The sequence below is a fragment of the Globicephala melas genome, chromosome 6 (assembly GCF_963455315.2).
Source record: "Globicephala melas chromosome 6, mGloMel1.2, whole genome shotgun sequence".
NCBI classification, from domain to species: domain Eukaryota; kingdom Metazoa; phylum Chordata; class Mammalia; order Artiodactyla; family Delphinidae; genus Globicephala; species Globicephala melas.
The window spans coordinates 29284957-29295799 of NC_083319.1; positions in this window are offsets into that span (position 1 = coordinate 29284957).

Sequence of the window (10843 nt, forward strand, 5' to 3'; positions counted from 1 at the left end):
TCTAAGAGTTTGATGGTGTCTGGCCTTACATTTAGGTCTTTAATCCATTTTGAGTTTATTTTTGTGTATGGTGTTAGGGAGTGTTCTAATTTCATTCTTTTACATTTAGCTGTCCAGTTTTGCCAGAACCACTTATTGAAGAGGCTGTCTTTTATCCACTGTATATTCTTGCCTCCTTTATCAAAGATAAGGTGACCATATGTGCGTGGGTTTATCTCTGGGCTTTCTATTCTGTTCCATTAATCTATATTTCTGTTTTTGTGCCAGTACCATACTATCTTGATTACTGTAGCTTTGTAGTATAGTCTAAAGTCAGGGAGCCTGATTCCTCCAGCTCCATTTTTCTTTCTCAAAATTGCCTTGGCTATTCGGGGTCTTTTGTGTTTAGATTCAAATTGTGAAATTTTTTGTTCTAGTTCTGTGAAAAACTCCAGTGGTAGTTTAATAGGGATTGCATTGAATCTGTAGATTGCTTTGGGTAATAGAGTCATTTTCACAATGTTGATTCTTCCTATCCAAGACATGGTATATCTCTCCATCTATTTGTATCATCTTTAATTTCTTTCATCAGTGTCTTATAATTTTCTGCATACAGGTCTTTTGTCTCCTTAGGTAGGTTTATTCCTAGATATTTTATTCTTTTTGTTGCAATGGTAAATGGAAGTGTTTTATTAATTTCACTTTCAGATTTTTCATCATTAGTATATAGGAATGCCAGAGATTTCTGTGCATTAATTTTGTATCCTGCTACTTTACCAAATTCATTGATTAGCTCTAGTAGTTTTCTGGTAGCATCTTTAGGATTCTCTATGTATAGTATCATGTCATCTGCAAACAGTGACAGCTTTACTTCTTCTTTTCCGATTTGGATTCCTTTTATTTCCTTTTCTTCTCTGATTGCTGTGGCTAAAACTTCCAAAAGTATGTTGAATAAGAGTTGTGAGAGTGGGAAACTTTGTCTTGTTCCTGATCTTAGTGGAAATGCTTTCAGTTTTTCACCATTGAGCTCGATGTTGGCTGCGTGTTTGTCATATCATATATGGCCTTTATTATGTTGAGGAAAGTTCCCTCTATGCCTACTTTTTGCAGGGTTTTTATCATAAATGGGTGTTGAATTTTGTCAAAAGCTTTCTCTGCATCTATTGAGATGATCATATGGTTTTTCTCCTTCAATTTGTTAATATGGTGTATCACGTTGATTGATTTGTGTATACTGAAGAATCCTTGCATTCCTCGAATAAACCCCACTTGATCATGGTGTATGATACTTTTAATGTGCTGCTGGATTCTGTTTGCTAGTATTTAGTTGGGGATTTTTGCATCTAAGTTCATCAGTGATATTGGCCTGTAGTTTTCTTTCTTTGTGACGTCTTTGTCTGGTTTTGGTATCAGGGTGATGGTGGCCTCAAAGAATCAGCTTGAGAGTGTTCCTCCCTCTGCTATATTCTGGAAGAGTTTGAGAAGGATAAGTGTTAGCTCTTCTCTAAATGTTTGAGAGAATTCACCTGTGAAGCCATCTGGTCCTGGGCTTTTGTTTGTTGGAAGATTTTAAATCACAGTTTCAATATCAGTGCCTGTGATTGGTCTGTTCATATTTTCTATTTCTTCCTGATTCAGTCTTGGCAGGTTGTACATTTCTAAGGATCTGTCCTTTTCTTCCAGGCTGTCCATTTTATTGGCATAGAGTTGCCTGTAGTAATCTCTCATGATCCTTTTTATTTTTGCAGTGTCAGTTGCTACTTCTCCTTTTTCATTTCTAATTCTATTGATTTGAGTCTTCTCCATTTTTTTCTTGATGAGTCTGGCTAATGGTTTATCAATTTTGTTTATCTTCTCAAAGAACCAGATTTTAGTTTTATTGATCTTTGCTATCGTTTCCTTCACTTCTTTTTCATTTATTTCTGATCTGATCTTTATGATTTCTTTCCTTCTGCTAACTTTGGGGTGTTTTTGTTCTTCTTTCTCTAATTGCTTTAGGTGCAAGGTTAGGTTGTTTATTCGAGATGTTTTCTGTTTCTTAAGGTAGGATTGTATTGCTATAAACTTCCCTCTTAGAACTGCTTTTGCTGCATCCCATATGTTTTGGGTCGTTGTGTCTCCATTGTCATTTGTTTCTAGGTATTTTTTGATTTCCTCTTTGATTGCTTCAGTGATCACTTCGTTATTAAGTAGTGTATTGTTTAGCCTCCATGTGTTTGTATTTTTTACAGATCTTTTCCTGTAATTGATATCTAGTCTCATAGCGTTGTGCTCGGAAAAGATACTTGATACAATTTCAATTTTCTTAAATTTACCAAGGCTTGACTTGTGACACAAGATATGATCTATCCTGGAGAATGTTCCATGAGCACTTGAGAAGAATGTGTATTTTGTTGTTTTTGGATGGAATGTCCTATAAATATCAATTAAGTCCATCTTGTTTAAAGTATCATTTAAAGCTTGTGTTTCCTTATTTATTTTCATTTTGGATGATCTGTCCATTGGTGAAAGTGGGGTGTTAAAGTCCACTACTATGAATGTGTTACTGTCGATTTCCCCTTTTATGGCTGTTAGTATTTGCCTTATGTATTGAGGTGCTCCTATGTTGGGTGCATAAATATTTACAATTGTTATATCTTCTTCTTGGATCGATCCCTTGATCATTATGTAGTGTCCTTCTTTGTTTCTTCTAATAGTCTTTATTTTAAAGTCTATTTTGTCTGATATGAGAATTGCTACTACAGATTTCTTTTCATTTCCATTTGCATGGAATATCTTTTTCCATCCCCTTACTTTCAGTCAGTATGTGTCTCTAGATCTGAAGTGGGTCTCTTGTAGACAGCATATACATGGGTCTTGTTTTTGTATCCATTCAGCCAGTCTGTGTCTTTTGGTGGGAGCATTTAATCCATTTACATTTAAGGTAATTATCGATATGTATGTTCCTATTCCCATTTTCTTAATTGTTTTGTGTTTGTTATTGTAGGTCTTTTCCTTCTCTTGTGTTTCTTGCCTAGAGAAGTTCCTTTAGCATTTGTTGTAAAGCTGGTGGGTAGAGTAATCTTGTTGTAGTTTTTTCTCCTTCATCACTTTAAATATGTCCTGCTAGTCCCTTCTGGCTTGCAGAGTTTCTGCTGAACCAGAAATGGGGATTCCCTTGTGTGTTATTTGTTGTTTTTCCCTTGCTGCTTTTAATATGTTTTCTTTGTATTTAATTTTTGACAGTTTGATTAATATGTGTCTTGGCGTATTTCTCCTTGGATTTACCCTGTATGGGACTCTCTGTACTTCCTGGACTTGATTAAGTATTTCCTTTCCCATATTAGGGAAGTTTTCAACTATAATCTCTTCAAATATTTTCTCAGTCCCTTTCTTTTTCTCTTCTTCTTCTGGAACCCCTATAATTCGAATGTTGGTGCGTTTAATGTTGTCCCAGAGGTCTCTGAGACTGTCCTCAGTTCTTTTCATTCTTTTTTCTTTATTCTGCTCTACAGTAGTTACTTTCACTATTTTATTTTCCAGGTCACTTATCCATTCTTCTGCCTCAGTTTTTCTGCTATTGCTCCCATCTAGAGTATTTTTAATTTCATTTATTGTGTTGTTCATCATTGCTTGTTTCATCTTTAGTTCTTCTAGGTCCTTGTTAAATGTTTCTTGCATTTTCTCTATTCTATTTCCAAGATTTTGGATCATCTTTACTATCATTATTCTGAATTCTTTTTCAGGTAGACTGCCTATTTCCTCTTCATTTGTTACTCCTGGTGAATTTTTATCTTGCTCTTTCATCTGCTGTGTGTTTTTCTGACTTCTCATTTTGCTTATCTTACTGTGTTTGGGGTCTCCTTTTTGCAGGCTGCTGGTTTGTAGTTCCTGTTGTTTTTGGTATGTGTCCCCAGTGGCTAAAGTTGGTTCAGTGGGTTGTGTAGGCTTCCTCATGGAGGGGACTAGTGCCTGTGTTCTGGTGGATGAGGCTGGATCTTGTCTTTCTGGTGGGCAGGTCCACGTCTGGTGGTGTGTTTTGTGGTGTCTGTGGAGTTATTATGATTTTAGGCAGCCTCTCTGCTAATGGGGTGGTGCTGTGTTCCTGTCTTGCTAGTTCTTTGGCATAGTGTGTCCAGCACTGTACCTTGTTGGTCGTTGAGTGAAGCTGGGTGCTGGTGTTGAGATGGAGATCTCTGGGAGATTTTTGCTCTTTGATATTATGTGGAGCTGGGAGGTCTCTTGTGGATCAGTGTCCTGAAGTTGGCTCTCCCACCTCAGAGGCACAGCCCTGACTCCTGGCTGCAGCACCAAGAGCCTTTCATCCACACGGCTCAGAATAAAAGGGAGAAAAAGTAAAAAGAAAGAAGGAAGGAAGGAAGAAAGAAAGAAAAGAAAGAAAGAGGATAAAATAAAATAAGATAAAATAAAATAACATTATTAAAATAAAAGTATTAAGAAAACATTTTTTTAAAAAAGAAAAAAAAAAAAACGGATAGATAGAACCCTAGGACAAATGGTGAAAGAAAAGCTATATAGACAAAATCTCACACAGAAGCATACACGTACGTACACACTCACAAAAAGAGGAAAAGGGGAAAAAATAACAAATCTTGCTCTCAAAGCCCACCTCTTCAATTTGGGATGATTCGTTGTCTATTCAGGTATTCCACAGATGCAGGGTACATCAGGTTGTTTGTGGAGCTTTAATCTGCTGCTTCTGAGGCTGCTGGGAGAGATTTCCCTTTCTCTTCTTCGTTCGCACAGCTCCCAGGGCTCAGCTTTGGATTTGGCAGTGCCTCTCCGTGTAGGTCGCCGGAGGGCGTGTGTTCTTCGCTCAGACAGGACAGGGTTAAAGGAGTATTGTTTCGGGGGCTCTGGCTCACTCTGGCCGGGGGGAGGGAGGGGTACGGTGGAGTGCGGGGCGAGCCTGCAGCGGCAGAGGCCGGCATGACGTTGTACCAGCCTGAGGTGCGCCGTGCATTCTCCCAGGGAAGTTGTCCCTGGATCCCGGGACCCTGGCAGTGGCGGGCTGCACAGGCTCCCCGGAAGGGAGGTGTGGATAGTGACCTGCGCTCGCACACAGGCTTCTTGGTGGTGGCAGCAGCAGCCTTAGCGTCTCATGCCCGTCTCTGGGGTCCGCGCTGTTAGCCGCGGCTCGCGCCTGTCTCTGGAGCTCCTTTAAGCAGCGCTCTTAATCCCTTCTCCTCGCGCACCAGGAAACAAAGCGTGAAGAAACATAAAGAAGGCTCAGAAATTCTTTGGTGGGTCCAAGGGAGGCACAAGGTGGCTGTGGGGTCAGCTGGTGGCTACAGTGATCACATGGTTCCCTCTGATGGGTTTGCAGCTTGATGTGGAATACTGAATAAAAGGGTGAGTTCATCCTCAGGATTCCTATAATTGACTCTAGAGGCCACCATGAGAGCCCTGCTTATACTTTATTCCTCTTGATCTGTTCTTGATGCCTCTTAGTTATTTTCTGAAGACTGAAATTTTCCCTCTGATTTGAAGTTTTACAGTATCCAGACTTCTGTTTAATACTTTCTTTGAAGTTCTTAATTGGTAATTGTTTTTCATTTTCATGCTCTTTTTACACTTCAGATCTTCCCTCTCCATGAGTGCATGATTTATTTAAAAGTAACTTTATTTTCTCAAGTACTTTTCATTATATGAATTTAAATTTTCTTCAGTTTAAATCCTTTGCAATAAATATTTCAAGACATAACAGTACAAACTGAGGAAGAATGACACCCAAATGCCAGAAACATCAATGACTTTCAATCAAGATATATGCAAATGAAACAATTAAAGGATGAGCTGAGTCATAAAATGTAAAAAAAAAAAAAAAAGAAAAGAAAATTTGTGAGCTTGCTGAAAAAATAATTAAAGGCAATCTCCACAAGCTCTGCTAAAACATGGAAGAGCCAGTGAATGAAATGCTGGCCGAAATTCCAGTTAGTGGAAATACTGCACACAGTTCTAGATTTTATTGTATAATATGGGATTATCTGTCTTCATTGATTATACATAGAATTATATGTATTTATATATATGATATAATGAAATACATATGATATAGTAATGTAATTATATATAATTGTATCATAATTATATATTATTTTTAATGTGTTTATATTTTATAATATTTACATTTATTTCAAAGTAACAATATTTATCTGATTTCCATATTAACTGCCAGTCAACATTCCTCACTTTTAAAAATGTGTTTTGATTCATCTCTTAGTGGGAATAATATCCTAGATTTGAATTTTAGAACTATAATTGCATTTCTTTAGCTTTGCTCTTAACAGGCAATTTTGAGTAAAAGAGTTTTGAGTTTAGGAATAAAACCAGATTAAATGCAGAGGCAGTTTGCTTTTTTAGAACAGGAATAGCAAACATTAGTTCTGTCATGATCAGACCACATTCTTTTGTCTTATATTTAGTGACTTCCCACATTTATATTACCTGTGTATCCTCTGAAGGCATAGGAGTTTACCACTCTTGTTTAGTAAATTTTATACTGATTCTCTTTTTTCCACCACTATTTGCTTAATCACCAAAAAGTAAATAGGAAGAGGAAAGATAAATTAGGTCATGGTTGATTTAGAGATGTCAAAGAAAGGAACCCTTTCACAGATAACAAGATAGCTGCTTTCTGTACACCAAAAAAGATGACTATTGTATGAGTCATGGAATTTCAAGATGAAATTGGCCTAAGGTGTGTAGTTATTGAAGTTGCTCAAGTTTGAGCAATATTACTCAATGTATTTTTAATATTTATAATGAACTGACTATAGTTATAACATATACAATGATTTACCAGTAAGCATGGGAATTGGTTTTAGTTGTTGAATTATCTTACCAAGGTTGATATATTATTAGAATTTTCTACCCATCTTCTCTGAACTCAGTCTTGCTGCTTTATCAGATATCTTTAATTAATTTTACCAATAATTTTCTTAGTTCACTATCTCATTCCCCATTCATGAATAATATCTTACCTATCTCAACTATACCCTTATATTAAGTGTTTTATTTTGATTTCTTCCTTTCTTTTTGAAAATTATGTGTAACTACCTCTTGAATGACCCATGGAGCATTTTTTAAATAAAAATCTTCTTTTAAAAAATTTTTTTATTTTGTTTTTTGGCTGTACCATGCAGCATGTGGGATCTTAGTCCCCAGACCAGAGATTGAACCTGCACCCCCAGCATTGGAAGAGCGGAGTCTTATCCACTGGACTGCCAGGGAAGTTCCGCCATGGAGCATTTTTGAGTGAAACTTATCTTTTAAAATTAGGGAATGTTAATAGAATTTAAGCAGATTTTCCTGTACTAAGTTCTTAATATAAATGAGATTTTAGAGTTAGCTTTTGATGACTGATTTTTATGTGTTTCCATCTGTATTATGTCTAGATATTGTTTAGGATTTCTGGAATGTGGTTGGCACTGTTCCTAGTTTCTCCTTGACTTTAGCATTCCATTGGCTAGCTCAATGTGGAAATGAGTATAAAGATATTGAATGCTTCTATTCGAGCCATTATATTTCCTTGACGTCTCATCCAGCTTTTTCAGTCTTCCACATTCAGGTCTATCTGTATTTTGGTCTATTTTCTAAGCAATTAATTTTGATATATTGTTTCATAAAATCATACTCACTTGAATTTCATTGAGAACAAATTAAAAATTTTCTAAAATGTAGTTCTTACTCCTGTGGTAAACACCTCCCCCGCAATAGTACAATTAATATTTTAAGCCTCTTACAATGGAAAATATTTTCATAGGCCTATGTTTTGTTATTCAGTGATTACTATATCTGTTCATAGATTGTACAAAGATTGGACGTCATTTACGTCAATAAACAGGATGGATGATAGTTTTCTGGTCCCCCTAACTATATACTTTTTGCTATTAGAACTTTCAGCTTTTAAGCAGAATGAGGTTAGGAGGGTGGTAAAGTTGGACATTCACAAGTACTACCAAGTATTTGGAATCATTTATCTCACCTTATTGAAACAAGAAGGGATATCCTGATTCTGTTGCCTAGTTTTCTAGTTATATATGGAGAAATATATTCTTACATTTTTTCAAAAGTTCTATAGAAGGAATTTTTTAAACCAGGGCTATCAAATAGAAATATGAAGGCCATAAATATGAGCCATATATAATGGAAATTTTTCTAGTAATCACATTAAAAAAACAGGTAAAGTTAATATTAAAAATATAAAAATTAATATTTTACTTTGCCCAACATATCTAAAATATGTAATCAATATTAAACACATTGATGAGATTTTACTTTTTTTTTTTAAAATACGTACTCTTTACAATCTGGTGTGTATTTTATACTTAAAACACATCTCAATTTTAACTAGCCAGATTTCAAATGCTTAATTGCCACATATGGCCTATGGTTCCCATATCGGACAGTATAGTTTTAAACCCTTACTAGAAAGACTGGATAAAGCACAGAAACCAAGGTATTATTTCTCCCTCACATGTTTCTGTTGCTTACTTTATATTTTAGGCAATAATCTATCATTACTTGTCTTCATCTGCTTTAACTATGTTGCATTAATTGGGATCATAGTCCACAAATCCATATAGTGTTTTTCACAGAGGGGTGGGGGAGGCTGTGAGATAACAAAAGAATCTTAAAGCAAAACAAACCAAAACAGAATAAAACAAACAAACAAACAACATAAACTTTTGGTCAGGGATACATGGATCTGTCCCTCTAATAAGTGTATACATGAGAAAGTGCTATAAAAAATGTGAATAAAAATGGCTTACTATGTTTTTTTCTGAAGTGCTTGCTCTGCTTCAGGACTCCATCTTCACTTTGATCAGTGAATACTTCTCTTTGGGACCGGCAGATAATTAATCCATACACTTACTTCCTAATGGTATTGCAATTGTGTGTTTTCATCTATTGTTTCTGTGAGTGGTTCAATAGCAAAAGATAAACAGGAAACACCATCATAATCTGAAAGGCTCTACTGTAATTCTTAATAAGCTAGAAAAAATATTTTACCATACAGAAAGGTGACTTGTTGCAATATTTATTTCTATGTTCTTTCAAGTTCAATGACAATGTAATCTTTGCTACCCCCTCCTTTATCCTGAACAAATATTTAATCCCTTGCTCAACTTGTAAATCATATGCTAACCAGCAGTATTGAGTGGTTCTCTAATATTATCTTCTAATATCTTTTTAAAAAGTTTTAAACATCTTGTTCATTTTATTTTCATTATGTTTCTCCATAGAGAAGTGATCTTCAGGGAATTTTTTTTTCTCAATAAAATACACGAATATGCAACAAAAGAAGTAATTATTCAATGAATTAATCATATCATTACATTTGGTAGTCAGGCATGTTATATCATTTCTTTGATGTGAACCACCATTGGGAACAATCTATCTTATCTGTCATTGCAATGAATTTTATTAAAAATTAAAAGTCTCCAATCTGTAATAAAGCTAAAGATCAAGGACATATCTAATAATATTTTATTCACACTGCAGCTGTGCTTTGGCCTTTAAATATTTTACCCATTTTCTAGTTTGCCATTTTGAGATAACAAATCCTATTTTAGACTCAAATCTCTATAGAGAAACAACTCAGAAATAATAGTTTATGCTTATGCATTTTGTTATAAAATATTTAAAAGCAAGATATTTTCTTAATGACTACAGTGATACCTTTAGCAGGATGATCAGAAGTAACACTCTATAAAAATACTGAGCAGCATTTTAGTGGTCATAAAATAAAGTACAAAACTGTATTAGGTCTCTAATAAGAGCATAGAAAAGTCTACTCTGCTGTGATATCACAGGAAAGGACAAGATTAAGTTAAGACTGACTTGAATGAAGAGTGTGCCCCAGAGAACATTCTCTGAGATTTGAGCATCCCTTTTCAGGGAGTAATCCCCAGAGAAACCTAAGAAAGTATACTGCTGGCTCTGTTTCAGGTGCCTTTTTAATATAAGTTAATTCCTTGTAGATCACAGTGTTTTAGGGTACAGGAGTGTTCATTAATTCAGCCAACACAATGAAATTTGCTGAGCTGTTCCCTAGAGATACAGAAATAAAGCACAATCTCTACTTCAAAGAGTTCACAGTCTAGTGGGGAAGGTAGACAAATAACAGTTGAACATTTCCAGTGGAATGTGTAAGTACATCTAATAATAATTTTAAAATTTACAATTAAATTTACCATTAAAAATGAGCAGTCATTGAAAGTTTTCTTTGAGTCACGTACTGTAAGTGGCATTCTTTATATCTTATCTCAATAAATGCTCTGTGGTTGATATTATTGTGACCATTTCACAAATTAGAAAATAGAATTTCAGACGTTTAAAGTATATGCCCAGGTGACCAAGCTAGTCAAATGATAGAGCTGGGGCATCAATCAAATTGACTCTGGTGCCCATGAACCTCTTAAGATTTTATTTTGGAATAATATCTTTCCTGTTGTTCTATATTTTACTGTTAACATATTGTTTGTTTTATGAAACTAACACTGATGGCAGACAGTGATTGAGACTACTTTTTCCTTTTAAAAAAAATCTTAATTGGCAAAGTAAAAGCTAGCAACCCTATGTCAGTACTTTAATTTTTATTTTTTTTAATTGTTTTAATTCATAAATCCTAAAGTCTGGGAATCCTGCTCTAAATTAAATTACAGAGAATTTTTTTAAGTGGGTGGGAAAAGCTTACTAATTTTCCAGCCTGTATTACAGTTCATGGGGCTGCCTATCCATTGCTTTCTCAGAGAAGATCAGTTTACAAATTGATTGCAAAAAAAAAAAAATTCTGAAGAAGGGCATCTTCTCTAAAGATAACAGTTATGATAGTTGCCTCGTTACCATTTCTTGGCAG